The 9,945-nt window shown below is 48.1% G+C and overlaps 1 long non-coding RNA gene across 1 annotated transcript in view; it reads left to right on the forward strand.

The window, feature by feature from the left end:
- LOC105561074 overlaps positions 1-9,230 on the forward strand; it is a 52,656-nt gene extending 43,426 nt beyond the window's left edge. Inside the window, exon 3 of the long non-coding RNA XR_001008875.1 lies at positions 9,189-9,230. This is a non-coding gene — a long non-coding RNA (uncharacterized LOC105561074). The remainder of the gene's footprint in view (positions 1-9,188) is intronic.
- The last annotated feature ends 715 nt before the right edge of the window (positions 9,231-9,945 follow it).

Raw genomic sequence — 9,945 nt, forward strand, 5'->3', positions numbered from 1 at the left:
CTCTCTCTCTCTCTCTCTCTCTCTCTCTCTCTCTCTCTCTCTCTCTCTCTCTCTCTCTCTCTCTCTCTCTCTCTCTCTCTCTCTCTCTCTCTCTCTCTCTCTCTCTCGCTCGCTCCGCACCTTCGTTTTCCCCGAGAGAAAGAGTCGTCGGTATCCTCGGAACCGCCACCCTCCTGCCCCTGCAACGTCCCCCCGTCCGACTTTGCGTTTTAAAAAGTTCTTCTGGCCCTTCTGCCTGGCGAAGGGGTGGGCAAGCCGGGTTAACCCGAAAGCCGCCCCGCCGCCCCGGGGGAAAAAATTAAAGTTGCGACGCGTACCGCTCATCCATCTCCCCTCGGGCGCCGAGTTAACGCAACATTATGTACTCCTCACGGCTCACCGACGTTAATGTCGGCCCAAGATGACGTTACCGGCGCCGGGGATCGCCTTTTTAACGACCTACAAACCACCCGGTTTTCTTCCTCCCCGCCACCGGCGAATAAAACGCCGCGCAGCGGCGCGAGAGAAAAGAGAGACAAAGCGAATTTTCATGACGTATCTGACACCGGGAGGATCGCCGGCCGCGACCTGAACGCATGCTAGAGCCTCGTAACGTCGTCTTGGTGAATTTTTCTCTCGCGAGGCGCGAGTGCGCTGCTGAAAAAAAACGCGACGCTGTTGCGCAACCAAACGAAGATAAAATTTCAATAGGTCAGAATTTTTTTTACGCGTAGTTTTACGCTTGAACTTTGTTTTTTCAAGCGTTCCCGAATAATCCCCAGCGGGTCTAAATTCCGAAGTCTGGATTATAAATAAGAATTAAGGGGCGTTTTGCACTCGCGTGGCAGAAATCAGCGTAATTGAGAAACGCATAAAACGAGTCCGCGATACTCGCGATCGCTGATCGTGTAAAATCGTAATGGCGCCGTAAAATTTTTGAGCGTTACGCGCGTACTTCGCAAACGGACGTCATCCTCCTTAATCAATCGCGGCATATCTCCGCGCTTAAACGCGCGTATATATACGTTTTATAGTGTCTATAAAATCCGCGATGTCACGGCAGCGCGCTCCTGAAAAAATTGCCGGGAAACAGTCGTAAAAGCGAGCGCGCCTGTATTTTCACGTAATCACGCCGCATGCGGCGCTTATTGTATCCGATCGGTTTCACGACAATCCATCGATGACGCGCGCGGGTAAGCCTTTAAACATGCACTCGTCAGGCAGTATTAAAAGCTCACCGTGACGCACGGCGTTCGCACTTTCCTCTCTTTTTCCGGTCGCTCCTCGTTTTCGCGTGTGCGGGCGATTTTTCTGCCTTTCTCTCTCCTCTCTCTCTCTCTCTCTCTCTCTCTCTCTCTCTCTTTTTTTTTAAGCGGCCACCAAATAGAATCCGGCTGGTCCCGCGCGTCGAAAACATTCAACGAGACAAGCGGAAAAAAATATAAAAAAGCGGATCTTTACACTCCGCGTACCAGCGCGAATATTGCTGACAGGCTTGTACAGTTTATCAGGTACGACAAATAGCAAGCTTGATTGGTATAAACAGAGAAAAAAGTGCGACCGGGGAAGAAAAATGAATATCGGCCGCGCGTGAATCGAACTTTCGGCGGTGTGCGATTGTCGATCGAATATTGTCCGTCCTATAACGAAATCGCAAGACTCGGCGGCGCTTGATCCGTAATTTATCAGTCCGACTGGGGAATTGAGTTATTAAAGTTTCAGTGATTGATACTCGCCCGAATGGGACCGCGCAAAAATGGAAAGTTGAGACCTTAAAGCGGAGTCTCGCGGAAATTCACACGGCCGACGCTCTTTTCTGTGCTATATTTTAAAGAGCAGTCTCCAGTAAGCCACTCGTTAGGGCTATTTGTATCTATTGGGGGCGCTACCGATTAAGGCTACGCTCATTCCCGCGCGGCGATTTTTCCTTTCCCGACTGGAGAATGTCGTCAGATGAAGTCGTTAAGAGGCCGTTGTTAGGCGGACCGTGGGAGAAATTTATCGCAGGTCGTTTATTAGAACAAATCGAGTTTTCATGCGGCCGATTGGTCGTCCGTTCGCAAACGTTAAGATGATGGACGAGCGGGGGGGACCGTACTCGCGTCAGGTCGATTTGGGGCGATCTTTCCTTCTCTCCCCCGAAGCAGCGACAATTTTCTAGTTCTAACGTAATAAGAGCACGCAAATGGAAGAAAAACTCTCTCTCTCTCGCTCTCTGTCTAACCTTTTCGGTGCTTAACAAGAAAAGACCAAAATCAATATTTAGCAATTTTGCGTAACAGGACCAGAGGCACCAGAGCACCAGGGGAGAAATTGGTCCTACCGCAATGCCGAACCGAATTTTATAAACGGTCATTCTGTAGTTTTGCCGCGGAATTTTGGAACAGTCTTCCATCACAACTGCGAGTAATGGAAAAAAATTGGAGAATTTAAGCGTAAGCTACTAGAACACCTGCGAACTGGGACAGTATGATTATATCATAAGCTAAACATTGAAAAAGTTATAAATTTTCTCTTGAGTATCTGAAAAAGTATTAGGCAAATCAAAAATGTTTCAGACAAAAGTTGTTCATATTAATTAGTAGAATAAGATAGTGTAATAAACAGTAGGGGGTTCTATTAAAAAAATTGACGGCGACCTTCACGCGACCTTCAAATGACTATCCAAGGTCAAGTCAATGGCACCACCTTATGTCCCCCTTGGAACCAAACAACTTTTGTTCGAAACGTTTTTCCGTATCTTACATATTTTTGGAGATAATTCTGATTCTCTCGATTCTCTCTCGAAGACATGACGTAGACGTAGCTTGTAAACGTAAAGCCATACCACACCACCACTGCGATGCGTTTTTAAATTTGTCATTTCTTTGGGGGAGAATCATGCGGGGGAAATTAGTGGGTGGTATTCACGAAAACGCAATAAGAATGCATTTTCAACGAGTAGACAAAGGATAAATGCCATCTACAAGTAAATGAGAGATTTTTATCTTCATACTTTAGCGCTTAGATTTTTTTTTATGTCAAATCCATCTCGTGCATGCAGTTTTGAATTGTCTTCAGTCGACTCAGGGAAACATTAGTATCACTGACGTACGTGTAATACTGTCGCGTACTGCCCACTCAGCGTATCTTTTTTCCTCTCTATCGCCAGCAGGATTACAAGGGCGATTATGATCGAGCACGACGAGCGCTGGAAATTCTATAAGATACCTCAACGAGCGCATTTACTCGTCGCGTAACTCGCGCAAGGGTGTGTTCGTGTACGAGGGGATCCAATGTCGGTCTGTCAACTTGCAGGTGCAGGTGCGGGCGAGAGGGGCATTCGTGAGAGCAGAACAGAATGGGAGTGACAGAGAAAGAGAGAGGGAGAGAGAGTGAGGGAGCGGGAGGAAGGGAGGGGGGAGAAAAATTCGCGGGATTCGAGCGCGAGGGTGAGATACGAAGGGTGGGTCGGGTGACTGGAAAAGCCGCGGGCTCTGCTGGCGTGTGCACGACGGATACGTGCCTGGACTCCATTACGGGCTTGGGGAGCCACTCTTTCCTTCCGATAAAAACGGAAAAAACTGACCCCCTCCGTCCCCCGTCCCCCCCCGGCAAGTCCACCCGCGCAAAGTCCTCCTACTTCTTCATCTCCTACTCTACCCGCCGTATCGGTAACTGCTCCGAGCCACCCGATGCCGCCGTCAACCACCCTCTGTTCGCCCTCCTCCCCTTCTTCCTCCTCCACCTCCTTCTCCGCTACGGTCATCCTTCCCGCCGGGTCCTCAAGATACGTCTGCGAAGTCGGAGAACACGTTCGCGGACGGGTTCCGAATGGGTTGGGGTCTCGCTGACGCGCTCCACAGCTTTATTTCTTCCGTTATCCACTTATTTCCGATCCGCGATCTCGATCGACGTTCGCAAAAATGCGAGTACTGTCGCCGAAGCGTTTCAACATTTAGTTACCGTGACGATAAGTGTGTGGTTTAATAACTCTCGATTATTCTACACGAAATGCATAAAGTAGGAGCGCGCCGGGTAACGGGGGGGAAAATGTTTTGATAAATGATATGACAATATCTCGATAATTAGCGGACGTTTCGTTTGTCTTGCTCTCATATTCTCGGTATCCGATATTTTCAAAGGCATCTGTTTACGGCAGGTTTATATCCCCTCATTGGATTCTCATTGCCTGAGTTTAACCACTACGGTTTCCTTCTCCCCTCGCGGCCACCTTTCTCCGCCGAGTTCTCGATACTCCGTGAAGTCTGGCGATGCGTTCGTGTACCGAGTTTCGAGTAAGCCGGCATTTCTGACGTTATACATCTCCCAGCTTTCTTTTCCGTTCTGCTCCGCTCCGTCTCCCTCCCGCCCCGCCGCCGTTCTTTATTTCCTACTTACAGACGATGCTTGTCTCGATCAGCATTCATTGCGCGAGACACGCGGAGCGAAAGACGTCTTTATTGAAAAGTTGCGCCGCCGCGACTCGAGTAATTTAACTGTTACGATGGGAAATGCCGAGAGACGAATATGAAACGTGAATTTTTGCGAAGCGTTCAACCGCGCTCCTCAGGAAGACGATACGCTTTCACCAGAAGTACGGAAATCGTACGTCGCAGGTAACGTCGACATTAATTTCGTCCTGAAAGCGACTCCTTATATTTTTACCGCCGTATTAAGCCACACAATTACGGTCAGCCGTGGCGTTCGCCGAATGACGAAACGTTTATAATAAATCAATTTGTATTGATCGCGTGCGTTTCATCCGCGGTGAGGCGAATGCGATAAACAATTTAGAACGTTAAACGAGCGTAACTATAGCGTCGCGAGCTGCGTTTACCGTTCCATTTCGAACATGTTGATTGACGTACGTGAGACACGTTCAATCGAAGGCACTTCCCAACTATGTGCCGCGATTGACTTTTGAGTAGAAATATCGTATGCGGATGCGATATCGAAATCGAAATAGCTCTCCCCCCCTTAAACTGTCAGGATAACGAATTACCGTGGAATCAGGTGTGCGGTCTACTTCAGGAAGCCCCAAAAAGAATTCTTTGACTTACAAAATGCATCCGATTTATCCGCGTTTGATGCATAAAGCGCACTTGCCGTAAGCGTCCATCCTGTGCGACGTAACATAAATCATACGACGCGTGACAGAAGCAATAAATAATTTGCACGGAACTGTGAATTATTGCCATTTCTAACGTACGAGAATTTTGTTGTAAGAATTCGAAAAAATTACAGGCACTTGTGCATGTAATCGCGTCAAAATACATCCACGTGTTTGCCGCGAGTTAAAAGAGTTGACCTGCCAGATTTTTCGCGCAAGTTAGAAATTTGACGTTTCTTGCGATTGGTGGCGCGCGGCTTCCACGGAGCCATTTCCGTGGAAGCCGCACGCGCAGAAAGGTTTTTGAACTCGCGAAGGCGAGCGAAGAATCCAGCGGATGCGTTATGCACGAGAGAGGAAGGTGCATGCCCAGAAAAAGAGGCGGAAAGAACTGCAAGAGAAAGAAGCGGGAGGGAAGAGATAAAGATGTTCGGTATTTCCTTTCGTCGTACACGCGGCCAGAAACGTCTGCGCTTCCGTTATTTTTTCAGAAAACAATGTCGGACAGCCACGGTCGCGTAGAATCTTTTTGACTTTCTATTTCCGGTAAGAAGCTCTTGCGACGAGTTCAGCGGGCGATCGATGGAAAAATATAGCCGCTAATAGTCCCTCTCGAAAGGGTTCGACAGTTTGATCGACAGACTTTTTGCCGTCAATTTCGATGGCGCTCTTCTAGTCGAGAGACTCGGGGACGAGGCGTCCCTGGCGACTTTAATATTCGATGAATTTTTATTCTCCCCAATGTGGAGATGACACAAATAGTCGCGAAAAAATGGAGGATACGATTTTAAAGTAACACTTGACACTTGAAGTGGAATTATGCCGCGAGAGATGCGCGCGCGTGCTTTGGTATTTGTAATGTCACGACATGCTATAAATTCTTACGATCAGCGAAATGAAATTTTCCTTCCTCCCCTTTCTTCCTCGAATTTGTCGAACGAGTCGTCTCAACGGTGACTAAGCTTGGCGAGAAGGAATCTGCTGGTTCTCGCGATCAAGACGTTAAAAATGAATTGCACGAATGGACTTCTGCGAATCGCGATAGCTGGATACCCGGAACGCGGGCGAACGCGTCAAACATTAATGCCCGTGATTAAACTTATGTCCGAATGAGAGAGAAAGGAGCACGTGGCAAGGTATACCTATTAATTGCACGTGGGCATTATTTTTAGATCAACTCTAGGCTCGATTTCGCGTCAGTCTGCGAGCACCTGCGAAGGTTCAGCTACGGCGCGTGGCTTATGAGCTGTCGGCAAATTGAAAGCTCTAAATTTTTTATCCCGCAGAAAATTGCTCGCCCGCCCGCACGCTTTGCCGCGACTAACATTAGAAGCTACTTCCCCGAACTTCCATCGCCTTTAATGCACGCTAATCCGCTGTCACTGTAACCCGCGAGTTTTCAACCCTTTCTCCCCGCCGCTCTCCCGCGGGAGTAACATTTCCATGATCGATCGCCGATCGCGGTTAAGAGGCGTATTAATTGCCCGTCGATCGGTACCTCTAATTATCGGTGTGCACCGCGCGGGCTGATTAATTACTATCGGCTGCCCACGGGTGGTAACCAAAGTGAGATCGATGTTCGACCGAGGGATTCTCTTTAATTCGAGTCGATCGAGTGATTATTTTTCATTCCAACGTCCGCACGGCCGTCCCCTCCGTTATTTCGCATTCTTTTACGGCGTGCTCTCTTTTCCCCATGCCCATCTTCGATATATTGGTATTTTAATGTCTCGCGGTTCATCCTTCCGCTTCGCCCGGTTAAAGCCGGCCATTTTAGATGCGATCACTTAAGTATAAAGACGCAAGCCTCCCCCGTGACGTCATTTTATTTGGAATTTAATCCTCTCGATAATTATGTCGAATTTTCAGCTTCTTGTTTTCATCGCGTCCAACTAAAGTTATCGTAGTTTGTTTACAAAGTTCATCATTTAAGCGAAAAATATTGCTCCTCAAATTTACAATATCTACATCGCAAGAGAGTCGGATATTTCCTCCCTAAAGAAGTCGCGATCAAACTGTAAACAACAACCCGGCTCATAAGTACGATTTTCGCAAACTTTCGCGAACTTGGAGGAGTTCTTCTATTTTCGCTTGAAAAGCGCTAACGCACGGAGCGCAAGAAGAATTTCTTGCTGCGCGCGCGGATTCCGTTAAAGAGGGAGGGGGGGAAAAAAAGGTAGGAAAAGAGAAAAGAATTTGGAAGGACACGAACGCGCCGCGGAGAGCATCGCTAATTTGCGTATTCGGCACCTCGAGTTTCGGGAATCTCGCGTTTCCGCGGGCCGCGCCGGTCGCGTCCTCTCGCCTGTCTCTTTGTCTTTTTTTAAAACGTGACTCACGGAGAGTTCATTAGCACCTAGCCACGCGCCATCGGATGAACGACGAGCCCGGGTCGGACCGGTTTCGAAAGAGGAAGAGAGACAGAGGGCAGGAGAACGCACTTGAGATTCGGTCTCGATGGCGATTGTACTGCCAACGGAACGACTATCCGTAAGATAATTCCATTACTATTGTCTCTCTTCATTGTTATTCCCCGCCGGTACGTACCGACGACTGTTTGAGTCCTCTTCTTGGATTCCCGTTCGATTACGGAGGGATTTTGAGGGGAGTCACGTATCTGCCAGCGATGCGACTGAAATATGGCGTAAGAAACCCGAAATGTTCGTATACACAGGGATCGCCTGGAATTGCGGTCTTGCGCGATGTTCCGTCGTCCGGCGTTCGCAGACGTTCGGCTACCTTGCTACAAAGAAAACGCTCGGCCGTATTACGGAAGAAGTATGATGACAGATTTCCTGATTAGAGTCGCCTCCTTGGCGCGATAGCTATTTGAATAATAAATTTACAATCTCGAAGACTTCTCGAAGCCCCGTGGGCTTCTTTTATCACCCGGCCATTTCCATCTTTTTACCGAGGAAATCCACCAAAGTAGCGAAATTTGTCAAAGCTCCGAGAAGTAAATTTTATATGAGACAATGGACATTTATACCACACGGGAATGACGATCATTTGCATATTAATATTTCAAGCGCGTATTCTTTCCGACGTCTATTGCCACAAATTACTGCCGCCGGATAATTTACTCGCGTAACGACGTTATTTATTATTGAGATTCGCTTGGTAGAGTATTCGCTGGCGCACGTGCGACTTTTGGAATTTCGACCGTGCGATAAGCTCGCGGTGCGTTTTCCCTAATATGACGTAGATGCTAGGCGTTGCATCTGTCCATGCTTAATTTACCGCCTATCGATTGAGGAACGCATCTGGCGGTTTCGTCACGAACGCGCGGAATTTAATTAATAATACTGTTATCGCTGTCCTTCGCTCAAGAATTTCAACTGCGCTATTCAGCCGCTACGGCCTTGTTTTCAGAATTAACGCAATGGGGCTAACGCATTGCACTACAGACGTTAAATCCGGATGCAGAAATCCTATTAAATTACGTTGCATGGTATTTAGAAATTTGCGCTTTTTAAATACCAAGACTTAGCTTTTTGCTGCTTTGTAACGATGATTTATTCAATTCGTACTCCCGTGGCTGGTTTATTTGGCTTCCGGAATTACCGCGCGAACCTTCGCGCACGCATGCGAAATTACCACGTGCTTTTGGGTAACATGCTGCCGAAGTTCATTAGCACCGCCACGCGCCAACGACCACGGTCGTTGCACGCCGATGTCGAATACGAGGGCCTGCGGACGTTGGCAGAGCAGCGGGGGCAAGGGGGGGGGGCAGGGATTGACCGTGCAGAAAAACGTCCTTCTTTAGCGCGACATGTCCCCCGCGAGTGTCAATGATCGTCAAATTCCATCCGTAAGGAATTTCGCGGCACGTGGACGTCTCTCGATCCCTCTCGTCTCGTTTCCGTTTCTGCATCAGTAAAAAAAGACACGAATTCGCGCTCGCGTCGAATCCAATTTCGAGGTTCGTTGACCCGCGCTTGCGATAGTTGCGTCTTATTTCCATGATCGGTAGATTTCCAGCGCGCGTTCCTTTTATCGCTTGGCAAATAAGTCATGCGATCCGCGTTTTATCTTTTATTCTTTCCGTTCAGCTCCTGCGACAGTAATGTTACGCAATAACGTTTCTTTGTTGACTTTGGATTTTTTCTGCTTTCAGATCGAGCGTTGCCGCAGCGCGGCGTGCAGCTGCCCAGTTAAAGTGAGTCCCTTTTAATATTAACGATAGTTTCTTTAAGATTGAGATAATTTCGCGAGTACTGCCAGTGTCGGAGTGCCAAAGTGACGCTCTTAATGCCAAGTGGTTTTACGATTTAAGGTATATCCAACGTTACTTTGCAATGGCTACTTCGACGGGCGTGGACATTTGGCGCCCGCTCTTTATCCCCCCTCCCTCCTTTTTTTAAAGAGATCGTTTTATACAGATTTGATTACAGCGTCGGGAGCGATCTTTAACAAATATCTCTTTGCGCCGTCTTTTCATTGTAATACAGCCTCTCCGTTCTACGCGATATCGTTTGATCGCTTTATATTAAATATAACCGTACTCGATACGTGCCGCGTATCGTCTTGGAGTGGCTCCGGGAAATGCAATCGCAGGCGTATCGACGGCGAAAGTAGGCCATCCCTTAAGAGCGCCGCGCTCTCCTCAGAGGTTGAAAGGGGTTGGGACAGCGTTTGCCAAAGGACGCGGTGAAAGAGAAGCTCATACAGTCAGTTGTACGCCCCGGTACTTCTCTGAAGAAGGGCCCACTCCGAGAGACTGAGTGCCGCTCGAGTCTCTCCTACTTGTTAGAGAATATCCGCGAGGTATATCCGCTTATTTTCGCTTTACCGGGTCCGCTAATTGGCTAAAAATACTAATCGCGTTTGAGACCGCAGTATTGTCACTTAGAGCTAATTGATCATTAATCTAC

This window comes from Vollenhovia emeryi, unplaced genomic scaffold, assembly GCF_000949405.1.
Source record: "Vollenhovia emeryi isolate VEMERY1.0 unplaced genomic scaffold, V.emery_V1.0 DF939212.1, whole genome shotgun sequence".
Lineage (NCBI taxonomy): Eukaryota > Metazoa > Arthropoda > Insecta > Hymenoptera > Formicidae > Vollenhovia > Vollenhovia emeryi.